Raw genomic sequence first — 14,116 nt, 5'->3', positions numbered from 1 at the left:
GGCGTAGACCAAAAATAGCATAATAAGCAAGGGAAATATAGTTTTGAAACGAGATACTTGAGTCGTGTGAACCATAGAGTTTCTCACTATGACTTACCTAGAGTGGAATCTCGCGCTAGCGTCAACGTGATTCGGCGAAGGCGCTCTACGCCTCCATGAGTGCCGCCATAGTGTGTAGTTCGTCCGGAAGTTCGGCGTGGCATGGCCGGCAACGACTTTGTGGCTACGCAAATTCAGTTTTTGTTAATAAAATTGCTGCCAAAACTGCCGCTGTTAACAAATTTTATTTTGTATAAGACACTGTGTTAGAGGGATTATGTTTCAAAACAAATTTGGGGGTCACAAAGAAAAAAAAATCAGAAGTGCTGCCTTTGGCTCACGCCGCCAGATACAGCGGGCCGTCCCGGATTTATTTTAAAATTATTACATACTCCAAACAGGGTGAGTTTTTCTATGATTTTGTGTAATATTTAGCTGAAAAAAATTATTTAGGTTGTCTTGAACTGTGTTCTTGCTTCCTCTTAATAGAGTATTATTATCGTATGCTACGCGCTTTGGCAGGCGGAACAGATGCAACGTAGAGATGCAGGAATGATGTAATCGCGTCGTACTTATTAGTTTTGTCCAAGCAGGTATAAATAAACTTAGAGGCGGAGCCTATTACCGTAAGTAAGTCTTCAAGCACGCAAGCAAAACTTTATGAAATTGCATGAACGCTTTAAATGACAAATAAATACTGGCTTGTCGAGTAGCTATGTGTGTTGCCTCATTGCGCCTGACCAAGGTAGTGCATGCTTCGAGGGGTAAGTAAACGCAGCGGCGGCGACGACCAATGCGAAAATCGTAACTGAATGTGTACTGAAAAGGGATAGTGTGTGCTAGCGTAGCTTATTTAGTGGCTGCATGTAGTGTGGGCGGCGGCGGCAAGCGGTATGAAGCGGTATATAACAGGCCGCTGGGACCCTCGCTCGCTTTTTGCCGCCAGAAGCAGCCCACAAGCGAGCGGAAGCGGCGATACAGTGAACTGTAGCGACGAGCGACGAGCGACGACGACAGAGAACATTGGCGGCAGTGTATTAATTTTTTTTTTTCGCTTGTCGCTGTCACCCAGTACACTCTGCTGTTGTACCTTTTGAGTTACGTTGTCGGCGTCGCTTGTCGCTGATACTGCACGGGGTCACCCCTTCATCTTAAGAAACTCGCCGCTAACGCGAGCACATGCGTTAAGTGCTAATAACGCTGTTATTTAGAGATATCTGTGATAACCATTGAATGCTAGAAATTGGCATCCCGAAAAGGAAAAGCACACCGAAAACAGAACTAACAAGCACTTCAGAGCCGAGAAGCCTAATCCATAGCCCTTTGTACTCGCCACTTGCTGCCAATCCAATTCCCACACTGTCCACTATTCCCCTGGCGGCGTGCAATTGCAGCGACTCTTTCCGCTTTAGGTGATATTGAGAAACTCTATGGTGTGAACATGACTTTGAAGGAAGATGAATTAAGATGACTTTGGAGTGGCGTGAAGATGAATAGTGTACCGAAAAATGAATACAGCCTTCAACATATAATCAAGGATATACTTAAACACACATAATATTGAAAAAGTTTATCATGTCAAAGCACTGGGCGTTATAGAGTATGACAATTTAAGATCGATTTTACATATTCAAATGGCACCCAGTCAACTAACGATAGTTACTGGTGGGCTAAACATAAACAGCCATGTTTTTCCTTGTCTGGAAAAAGCAAAACAACGACTTTTGAATAATAGATTTAGTTTATACTACACTCCATTATTGTCATTTAGTTTGGACAACTACCTCGAAAACAAATGTGTGTAAACTAACAGTGTGTTAAAATTAACTAGCAGAAATTAGTGTCAGTGTACCCAACAATTCTCACACGCAAAATATTTTTTTTCTGCTCATACAATACTACCACTGGAATCTTTCTACGAGTTCCGTCTCGCATATAACTCTAGGAAATTCACTTCAGCGTGAAATGATCAGTTCACAATTTTATTTCAATTTGTGCAACGCAATACGAACATAATGCACGATAACGTAACCCATGGAGTTCGCGTTTTTGTCGCACATCCTAGCGGTCTCAGTTACTACCTCAGAAGAGTGCAGTGCTCTAAAATAACCATTTTCATCATATATTCTGAATTCCACGTCGTCCACTTTTACGTTGCTTACGCATTTTCTATCTGTGAATTTATCCCAAAATAAGTTATGCGCTGCTTGTTGATGGAGGTTTGTTATGCTGTACGTGTGTTTTGTGCATTTATTCGTTTTTTTGCCGTGTGTATTTTTTTGCAAGAAACCCTACTGTTATGCCGACACGTTATGTGGGTTCACTTTTGATTACCTGCTCACCCATACATACAGTATAACTGTTCCCCGTCATGCCTCGGCTTACTCAGTGATTTCTTATACTACACTCTATTGTTTTTTGGCCATGCCGATAGTTTCGCGAGTACTTATCCTTCCCGATGTTATTTAATTCCTACGCCATAGTAATTAGAACTTTGTTTTATTCGAAGTTCGAACATTTTATTGTTAATATGGAAACTCTGCGTACTCAAGATACTGTGCAGAAAGCTTTGGTGTATGCCTTAGAATTTTGCTGAACAAAATAAGATGGGAGTATTTAGCTTCCCGAAGCTGCATCTTCCTAAACCAACGTGACCGTATTTTGAAGTAACATGCCTTTGAATATGTGGCTGTGTTACACAGGGCCTACGGAACGACAGGATACTTCCGAGGATTCGCTTGGAAACTTAGAAACATGTTTAAACTATACAATTATAACTACAATAGAATCTCGGTTAACTCTAATGTGTTACCGGAAACTATCGCTTAAATGAAAGAAAGGCTGCGCAGTTGATTGGGGTTGTATTGAGGCAACGTGAAATATCTCTAGTTATTCGAAGTACATTTCCCCCTGTCGAATAAATCGAAACAGGACTAGGCTTAAAGTTTGGCAAGCAAAGCGCCATCGTGGTTTAGCTTCGCGAAGCTGCAGATGATCAGCTTTTTCTTTTTCCTCCCTCCATCTTTGAGGAGAAAAAAATAAAGATTTCAGTCGCTTGAATTTAGTGGCATTGATGAGGGGTAGGAATTATCGTTTCTTGCGTCCGTCTAGCCTAATCGAAACCCTCAGTTCACCAGCGTGACTTTATTGACTTTATTTTAAACTGAAATTCCTTGGAATATCTGGCACCGTTACGCAGGGCCAAAGAACGACAGTATACCTCTGGGGATTAGCTTAAAAATACCACGCGTTGAAAACATCCAATTAAAAATACAAAATAATCTTGGTTAACGCCAGTCGGTTGCGCAAAACTACTACTTAAACGAAAGAAAGGCTGCGAAGTTAGTTAGGTTTGTATTGAGGCAACGTGAAATATCTCTCGTTATTCGGAATAATTTTTACCTACCATCGAATAAAGGGAACAGAAATGGAATTAACAGAACTAATGGAAACAAAGTTTGGCAAGCAAAGCACCATCGTGGTACTCGCCACTTCCGGGTTTCGGCTACCAGTGGCTTTCACTTTTCTCTTACCATTTGCACACTGCACTCGCATCGCTTCTTGCATCGAGATGTACTCGCAGTTTTGTGCAGAGGAACTCAAGCTTACGAACCTTCTCTCCTGGTTGTATGCGACATTTTGTACAGAAGTCAGCATGCGATAGCAGCGCAGAAGCGACCACACAATCACCTTTCATTGAAACAAGAAAAAGGACAGCATTACTGACTCCGAAAGTGGACGCTTCACGAAAACGCCGCTTGCGACAAAGTACGCCGTCTCCGCGACCATCCTGAGTCTGCGCAATTTGTAGAGAATGGGTGCGGCCGGTAAAAACTAGCTGCAAGAGCTAAAACAACGAATTGTTAGGGCAGTTTTCACTAGCAGGTACTTTTCAATTATCACTCTGCAGGCGGAGTAGGTAAGCAGACTGCTGATTAACTTCTTTAAATTCCAATAGAGCTCACTAAAACCATCTGCTGCTTACTTTCGTGCCACACAGTTTGCCCCATAGGGTAGCGTTCACCTTATTGCCTATATGTCGCACCACGCAACGCTGTACCTACTCTATGGGTAAATAAAACTACTGGTGGGCAAAACATTTTCCCGGTATCTTTTAGGAAAGCTTGCAGGTCAAAAGGTCTGAACCTCTGCACAAAAATCTTGGCATTGAACACGGTATAAGACATCGCTTGAAACAAATTTGTTTATCTTGAATGATTCCCTGCTTGAAAGCTTTGCTGTGCGAGAGTGTCACAGATGCTCTCGCAGGACTTGTTCCACAGACATCAATGCCCTCAGTAGTCGATTATTAAAGACCAGTTAGTGTATTTCACTTGACTAAATTAGTGAGAGAGTGAGGGGTTGTGCATCAAAACCGCAGGCAAACACTCTTGCGAATGCATGTTGCGCTTGTATACGCCATGGCATGTCCAGACGATGTTCTCGATTTTGTCCAAAGGTGGTCTTGCTAACTGGTGCCAGCAGCGACACATGGCACACGTTCAGGCCCCTATTCCAGGCATGCCTTGCGAAGCACACGTTCCGCAACAAAAGTCAGCCTACTACCACCAGTAGGAAGACAGCCGATAGTGAGGGGCAACACTTGCGGCATGATGAGGAACAGCACCGATTGGCGATCAATAATTTACTGCTACAAACCGCAGTGCAGAAGGGAAGCACGGAACTTAGTTACAGATTATTGAAATTAAATTCCTTTTAACGACATTGTTTATTCCATTTTTCTGTGACTTGCGTAATACGTGCCAGTATGTACTTTCTACGTGCAAGTAGCCCAAAGAAAATTTCTCGAGTCGCATTCTCGAAACTTGCCTGATTCAGCCCGGTTTTTTTTATATAACAAGCAGCGTTTCATGGACCAAGCTCCCGTGGTATTGCGTCAATTGTTGGCCCTGCTTCATTTACAATAAGAAACATCACAACTTTATTTTAAAAGAGACCCTACAACACTTTCGATAAACGCTTTCACTCTTTCGTTCGCGCCTGGAAGCATTGTGAAAGCTATAGTTATCGCCAGCAGGGAGCGGCAGTGGGTGATTTGCTGGTCGCAGGAGACCTGTCTTCTGTTTATGCTTTGCTTCGGTGGCTTTTTTAACACAAAAGTGTTTTATTCCGGGTTACACAAACATTTGAGTGATGTCATGTCCGTCATGGATGTGACGCCAGTACAACGAAACAAGCGGCCTGTAAAGGGAGCACCCCTGCACACAAGGTTGTTCTTGTGGGGAAGCAACCTTTAGAACCAATGAGTACGTTATACTTAGGGTTGTTCGTTTTCGGGTTTTATATTTTAACACGAAAGTGTTTTATGACGGGATATACCAAGCTTCCACTGACGTCATATCCGTCACAGACATGACACCAGTACACCTTTGCCAGAGCGACCCGCCAGCAGGACGTTGCTCGCCAAGCACACCCACAAGACAGCCGCCGTCCCTTAAATCATGCTCAGCTGCAGATTTTGCTGCACATTTCACTTTAGTGTTTTGCCGATTCCTACGACACAGGGATCAACCACAATTTTTTTCTTAAGTTGCTATCAAAAACGTTTATTGCTGCGACTGAAACGAAGCCGACCAATAGCTCCTGCATTGGTGTAAAGACGTAATTTGAGCGCTTGAAGAATTCCAGGACCGAGACAGAGAGGAACAAATATTGGGCAAATTTATTTTAATGTATCCGATAAGCATAGAGCAGTAATTTTTGGCTGAGGTACTTTCTGACCCCCTGTTCTAAGTGCTGGATGTGGTTGTTGTCTACATTCTGAAAGGAATGAGGGTTTAGAAAAAGAAGTTAAGAAAAGTGTAGCATGATTCCTTAATGGTCCCATATTATGAAATACTTACCCGCGGGTCTACTGATACTTTGGGTAACAGTGGACGAAAATTAGCGATTTGGAGCGCAATAAAAGAGAGGAACGATAAACGACACTACATGCAGTGAAGCTCAACCCGGATCGTCTTCTTCATGGGAGGGCACGTAAAAGTATACCTAAGTAAGCTGCGGAGAACATTGGTGCCATAAAAAAATTTGACGGATATAGCAAAGAAATTAAACGGTCATTCCACGAAGTGAATTTGTATTTCGCATGACCGTGCTTTCATTTCTGCCGTCACTCTTTATCTCGATATGTTCTTATTGTTTTTCTTATTACTTGTGCAATCATTTGCCTTATTTTCGAGAACGCTTCAAGCCAGCAAAATTACAATATTGCGTCGGAACAGCTGGGGCGCTGACCTCATTTTTGCCATTGTGCCAACTTTTATAGCCGAGCTTCATACACCCATGACGAGAATTTTAAGTTTAGAGCACAAAAATACGCTCAAGCGTAAAATTAAAATTGAAAGTAAGTTCACTAAGGTGAATGCGACTGCAAGTGCGAGATGGAAGGAAGAGCAGCTCGCAATGCACGGTACCTCAGGAGACCCTTCGAACCCTCCCGCCTTCAGCACCACACGTCGTCTAACACATTTTCCTGCTTGCGCGGCAGTAGTTCTCCCAATGAACTTGATTGCGAGGGTTCATAGTCGGACATATCGACGTTGCCTAACGGCGCTCTTTTCTGGCTGCCGCCGACGCATCCCGGTGAATCGATATGCCGGCATGTTCAGTCTTGGATGGCATGAGCCTTCGATAAATTTTATTGATTGATTGATTGATTGATTGATTGATTGATTGATTGATTGATTGATTGATTGATTGATTGATTGATTGATTGATTGATTGATTGATTGATTGATTGATTGATGAATGTGTGAAGTTGTTGACTGAAACAAGTGTTTCAGTTGTTTAGCCGTTTTTTTACGCGTTGTGCAATCGCTTTCACGGGTTGGGCTGTTTTGGGAGCATGCAACACTTTTCCTCCCTGTTCATTTTTTTCACACTGGGAGAAACTAAATTGGAAACTCACGCACGCACGCACGCACGCACGCACGCACACACGCACGCACGCACACACGCACGCACACACACGCGCGCGCGCGCGCACAGACAGACAGACAGACAGGCAAGCGCTCGTGCATGCGTGCGCGCGAACGTGCACGCGCACACATGCACACATGCAAGCGCGCACGCACGCACGCACGCACGCACGCACACACACACACACACACACACACACACACACACACACACACACACACACACACACGCGCGCGCGCGCGCACAAATTCACACGAGAAAAAGAATGCCTGGTATCTAAACGACGATAAAATCTGTGTGTAATTATCTTACATCGACGTAAATATTTTAAGTGAAATTTCTTGTTTTTAGATCAGCAGAATTCATTCTCAGATATCGCCACCAAAAAACGGTTCTAAAAACCCTCCCAATGTCACAAAAAAATCCTTGTGAATAACATACCGAAAAATGCAAAGCGATCCGTCCGACAGTTTCTGAAGAGGCGCTGGTTACATATTTTATGTTAAATGGAGGGTATTCGCCGCGAGTGATCATTTATTTGGAATCTCTGATGTCGGATTCCCCTTTACTTCTGCGTGACCTTTCCAGTATCGCTTTTGTTGGAAAATAATCCCAGAGGGGTACATGGGCGCTCAGCAGCAGCAATTTGCCTCTCTGAGAAAGAGTTCAGTTTTCATATGGCCAATACAGGCACTTCTAACGTAGATCGTTTGAATAAAGTGTGTACCCCTGTAGCTTATTTAAAAAGACCCTGCAGCACTGCCGAGATAAACTTTCACTCTTCTTTTTATCTGGAAGCAGTGTGAAAGCTGTACTTCTGGCCAGCACAAAGCGGCATTGCGTAAGAAACGGTTTTCGTGTCCGTTTTGCTTTTGTGGCGGTTTTCTTTAAAGTGTCTATGCGAATGCGGTTATTGCTGCAACATGATGAAATCAGGCGAATAGCAATGATATCACTGAAATGGCGTGAATTTAGCGACCACACAATGCCCATATCTGGGAAGAGACACATATGTTGTGCGCCCATTTCCAAGTTACCTGATGGGCGTACAGTAGTAAAAGATTTGTTGGGGTAGTTCGTCGTCAGGTAATCTAACCATCTGATGCGCCTGTTTATAACGTTCTCAAAGCATCTCATATTTTGAAAAAAAAAGTTGAAAACGGTGTTGCAGACGCATTTAAATCTTCCAAACGTGCTGTCATTTTCTTTAGCATGTGAGCTGTACAAAGAGGGTTTTGCTTATGCTTAAATTCGTTATACTCGCTTTCTTTGAAGGATTTCTGTAAGAAGGCATGTGTGCCTACAAAGCGGTGTAAAGCAAGGATTTTTTTTCATAGGCGGTTTAGGAATTCCCAACTTATCTTGCTTCCTCCATTTTTCACTGTCTTGTTACAGCTGATGTTATCTGTTTCAATTTTGCTGCATTAAAACAAAGGTGCTGATTTTCGTAACGATCCCAGGGTGCCGTCCTGTGTACGAGAAAAAGGAATGGACGGCCTATAAAATATTAATTAAAGTAGCCACATCTAATGGATCATTCTATGAAGTCCTTCATGATGATTCACTCACTATACTGGGAAGGGTTTATGTAATTTTTTTTCGTACATTGGCGCACCACGTAGTTTAAAAACCGGTTACATTAATTGAGTCAACAAAATAATGCAAAAGATGTGCTGCTTTCTCCTACGAATGTCGGAGATATTTAAGGCTTCCAAACACATTTGATTATTTTTTTTCAATTTTATTCTTTCTTTCTGACGCCCCCATGCTTGAATCAAATGAGAATGACACGAGGGAAGTGGTGAATACTCAAGTGGCATCCCTCAGAGAACTTCGGCACCTGAAACTATATCTAATGCGTCATTTGGAGCGTGATAGTAATATGTGTTGGCTAAATCAATGAATAAATCAAGAAAGTATGAGCAACACAGAAAGAATCGTGATAATGGGGTTCTAACAGGTGGATTTCACGTGACAACGCTGAAGGACAGGAAAATGAAGTGGTGGAGCCGTATAGGGTAGCCGACCATTTTTTCGGACTCCAAACTTTTGGCCTTGCTGAATATTCCGGACCTTCCCGCGGAGCCACCAGTTGTTCCATAGGAGTAATGTATACGAACAACGGATATTCCGGTCAAAATAAAGTAAATGTTCGATTTTACGGACAGAACTGTCCGCGACAGAGCCACGGTATGACTACAGGACGACGCCATTTTGAATCCTATCCACCAGGCTAACTTCGGATTGGATGGGGATTGGCTTGACTCCCGCCGAGGTAAAGAACTTTGACATTGGAGACCATACGTTTCTATGTAGTCTGCGGCAGAAGGAATGTCCAAAGCCAGAAACGCGTCACACGTGGCCAGTTTTTTTTAGACACAACTTTTTTAGGCGCCAGGTGACGCTCAATATCATCAGGTTTGTCCTGTGGGGCGTGTCGTGGACTTTGTTCTTTTACATTGTTAGGTAGCCATTGTGGTGTTTGTGGATCACGGAATTCACCCCATCGGCTGTGCACTGTGCGTACCATCACAAGGATTGTCTTGCGACCCTTGACTGTGCCTGCTAGCGCAAGGTTTTTGCGATTCGCGGATGTTTCGGACTGCTCTTTTATGCGGTCTAATTTTCGTTCCCCTCCAAGTACAAAAAATCGGTCGGCTACTATATTTGGTGTTTTGGATGCCACATATGTGAAGCCCGGAGTGTACTGTTTGAAACCTTGCGGCGTAGTTACGTGTGGTTTAGAAAAACTTAGGTAGCAATATTTACTACTCCACTTTTAACCCTACTAGGTAGTTTGAAGGTCATTTTAAGTGTTCACTGGTCAAACTTTTGTCATTTTTGAGGCAAGTAAATATATAGTGTCTGAATGCTAGTTTCGATAGAGCCGTATGAAGTAAAGTGAGATGAATTCTGACAAGCTTCACAGCTATTTACCGTTCATTCTAGCAAAAAAAGTAATTGCGCACTTGTATTATTACAGCTGTAGCTAATGACAAAGTGATAAACAAAACCATTAAGCGTCCCACTACTGCAATGATATTGTGTGGTGATAGGGCACGGCAAGTAACACTCACTGAACTGGGTTCGATGGATATGTTTCTCCTTTGCTGCTTACATATACCTGACGAAAGTCGACCATCTACTCTTCCGAATAGCGGGGCTGTGAATCATATGCTTGTTTATTTCGCCCTCTCTTACTCGGGGGCCTGCCCCTGTTCCTGAATTTCTTGATTTCTGCCCCTTCTTCTGCCTCTCTGCCTCTCACACTTAGCAAAGTTCCTGCGCTTCTTTCACTGTAAAGGTATCACTGCAACAAGGTTAAGCAGCGTTGAGCCTGGTTTTAATTTGGGCAGTACACTTTCTGATTTCAATGCAGTAAGATGGCGTTTACCCTCGATCAGTGAGCCATTTTATTTGCTAAGCCGAATGCGGCTGAACTGTACCGCTTAATCTACAGTACGTACGTGAAACCGTATTCACAGTCCTCGCTGATTCATAGGTGGTGACTAGAACACCGACACAGGCTTTGGTTTGGTAGTCTGTTGTGACGTCATAAATAACTATGAAATTCTAGGCCCTCAGTTTTTACAGGTAGGTGGCATGTGGCAGCAGCGGTCACAAGATCGGAAACAAAAGGGCACATGAGTCCAACTAAATTTTCACATGGCAATGTCTAATAATAAAACTGGCTGAAATAAACGACTTTAGAGATGAGTCAGGTCCAAACTGGGGAGAAGTTTAAGAGCTAATCACTGGGTGTATTATGTCTTACTTAGGCCGTCTTTAAAGAAGGGACGTTAGGGTGAGATTCTCAATAAACCAAGAGAAAAACACTGAATGTAAATTGTTGTGTAGCTGTAACGAGCCGAAAGCAGCTTACAACGTAGGAGGTGTCACTTGAAAGTAGTACATGCCCAGGCACCAAACATTCGCTGCAGAGATTTGCTTGTAGAATGCTTGCAGAATAATATCTAATCAGCAGTGAATAATGTGTGCACTGAGTAGTCTATCTTAGATGAGAAAGGACAAAGCATGCATACAGACAAGCACGGGGGACCAGCATATAAGAGTCATATATATCGAATTTGTTTGCACACAGAATGCCGTAGAAAATCCCACACTAACCGACGTGAACAGAGATAAATGACGTAATGACGAATTGTACTTACCGAAGAATCAGTTCGCTTGAGTGTACCACTTGTTTTTTCAGATAATAGTTGACACCAGAAGTAACATCCCTAGGTTTCCGTCAGGCTAAAAACTTACGGGATTCGAAGAGGATACTTGCGAATAGAACACATTTGTTACCAAGCTTCCAGTCGAGAAATTTGCGTAATCTGCAAAATCTTTGTACATAACTGATATGTTTTACGAGAAGGCGTTTTATTTGGTTCGTGCAACAGCCCTGATGAAGTAACGTACTTGAGGTGGTGTGAAGTGACGGGATTGAGTGCATTTGGCTGCTGGAAGGTATACATGCCGACAATGTACTGGCAGGATAAGCCATCAAAGACAACAAAGGACGTGCAACAGGAAGTACAAGTCAATGCAAAATTATTTGCAAAGAATTCAGGAGATATTCTTTAGAAGTTGGGTCGACAAAAGTTTGTCCCGCGAATAAAATGGAATACCGGGGTAGGTGAGATGAAGGTGAACGATGTCGTCTATTATGGTAAGCTTCCCTTTAACGCCCTAGAGGAATGGCAAATACTTGTTAAGGAACTCCAACGTACCCACCGTTTGCGTCATTAACATAACTAACAGAAATATGAAAAAACGCTTGATATGAAACCAGTAGGCAGATTTCCGGCATTGTAACAAAATGCTAGATGAAGTTCACACGTACACTTGTCTACCTTAGGAAGCTATGGAAGCCGTTGTAAAAGCAATCAGGGATAGAATTATGGCGGGTGTATTCTATACGGGAAGCACTTTTAAGTACTGAATAGCAGACTACGTATGCCGCAGACAATAGTAGAGAGATTTAGCTGACCGTTTTTGACGCTCCGCTATGCTTCCGACGTGACGCTCAGCACAACAGGAGCGTCAGGAGCCGAAAGGCTTTTAGATAAGCGATAACCGTATCTCCCTCGACGCGGAATGATTCGCGTGACTGGTCGTTTCGCGTGCGCGTGAAAACCAAAACTTCATCCTAAAGGAAACAAGAATTCGTATTTGGTCGCCCAAACAAAGCAAAATACCATGTTTCTGGGCCTCAATTAACCTTTTTTTTTGTATAATGTAGTCGCTGACATGGTATAATTTTTCTAAATAACTATAAACAAGCTGATGAATTTTGGCATAGTCAAGCCAAGGCTGTCTTCCTCGGCGCTGCATAGAAACAGCCCCGCGCTTCGGTCGACGTTTTTCGCTTCCGTTCTAAAGATCTTTCAGGTGTGTGGCACCATTGCCTATTCGGAAGCGCTTTCGCGGCTTCGTCGGTCGTGTTTCAACTGAAGAAGTGAAGTTCGCCGTAGCGGCCTCGCATCGCGGGGGCAGCCATGTGGTTATTCCGCACGGTAGCGTAAGCTGCCGCGGCGGTCCACTAAGAAGCCCCGGTTAGCCGGGGGCCCCGCTCCGGTATCGCCGGTAGCGCGCTAGCGTGCCACGCATGCGCAATGGCGCTCCCGCTTGCTATCGGAGCGGAGCGGACCGACAGAAACGGTCAGCTAACACTCTCTAGTGTTGACACGACAGAAGACGAAGAGAGCGAAGCTGTGTATAGCGCTTGGCCTGGCCCAGTCTGTCTGATGGCGGTCTTGTACCTAATCCAAACACAGTGTTTAAATTTCCATCCGAAGGCACTGCAGTTAACGCTACAGCCCTGGCTGGAGTGCCGTCTGACGGCGTTCAAATTTTAAAGGTGGGCTGACAGAGGCCATGGTGTCTGCTGTTGTGGAGCTCCGTCTAAGCTTACTGTTTTGGGGTAGTTTGCGTTGCGTAACGTTAATGGATGACGAAGTAGTGCCCGCACGCGACATTTTTTAATCGAAACCGCAGTGGATATCGCTTTAGTGAAGTGCTTATACTACTGTCGGACGGCACTCTAGACACAGCCAAATGTAAATAGATCGCTTCATCCCTTCTTACCACTTATCTCATCTTTGTCCTGTCGCCACGTAACATGTTTGGTGGAGGGTGCTTGGTTCTTCCCCATCCCGGCCCCAAGCTTCGTTCCGCCCCGGCTGCCGAAGCGGCCTCCCCGAGGCTCTTGGATCGCATCGGCATGGCCCATCACCGGGTAGCCGTATACACGACAGTTTCCCAGCCCCGTGACCCCGCCTATGACCAGCTGCCGACTCACCGTAACCACCTGAGACGAGACCCGATAACGCCGCAAAACCCGTCCAGAGCACCGGCGCATCTCCAAGGGCCTTCGGCGTTTCTGAGCTGTATGGACGATCCGGGGCTGTGATTAATCTCCCGCATATCCTTCATTCGCTTTGGTAGCAAGGACGTCTTTATTCTTTATTGTCATCTCATCTTCCCTTCTCTCCGTCATCCGCAACCCCCTGAGGATTCGACCACGATGGCCTCCTTCGAGGGGGGGCCATATCATGGTAGAAAGACGAAGTGGACGAAGCTCTAGAGGACGTGAGGCCTGGCCCGGTCTCCTGATGGCTGCCTTGTACATAATGTAAATAGATCGCTTCACCCCATCTCACCGCTCGTCTCATGTTTGCCCTGACGTCACGGAACAGTATAAACGTTAATTTCCGTACATAGCTTGCAGTAGCAATCCTGGTACCTTCCTACGGATGTGGGAATAAAACTTGTTCAGTCCAAAGGAGACTGTAAGGAAGCATGTTAAGTGCAACACGCCGGAAACGGTATGCCAGTGTGATTTATTTGAAACAAACTTCTTTACTCCACCGCATGGGGCCCGAATAAAGAGAAGATACTAATTTTGGACCGGTAAAGAGATACAGTGGTTGTGGAACGCATAGACAAGCAGAGTAGGTACGGCCAGAAGAAATATTCATTGAAGAGGGGAATGAAATTCGGGGCCGAAGAAATTATTGAAAGGACTCGAAAATAAAGCCGTTGAAAGTCCATGGGTGATTCCTTCATCTTGCAGCGGACGTCAATACGTTGGCCATAATGATCGTAAAGGGAGATAGGTGGTTGGCGTTTC

The sequence above is a fragment of the Haemaphysalis longicornis genome, unplaced genomic scaffold (assembly GCF_048455015.1).
Source record: "Haemaphysalis longicornis isolate Haplotype H1 unplaced genomic scaffold, Haemaphysalis longicornis Haplotype H1 scaffold_1, whole genome shotgun sequence".
NCBI lineage: Eukaryota > Metazoa > Arthropoda > Arachnida > Ixodida > Ixodidae > Haemaphysalis > Haemaphysalis longicornis.
The sequence above is the reverse complement of the archived record's forward strand: the minus strand, read 5'-3'. Positions refer to the sequence as shown.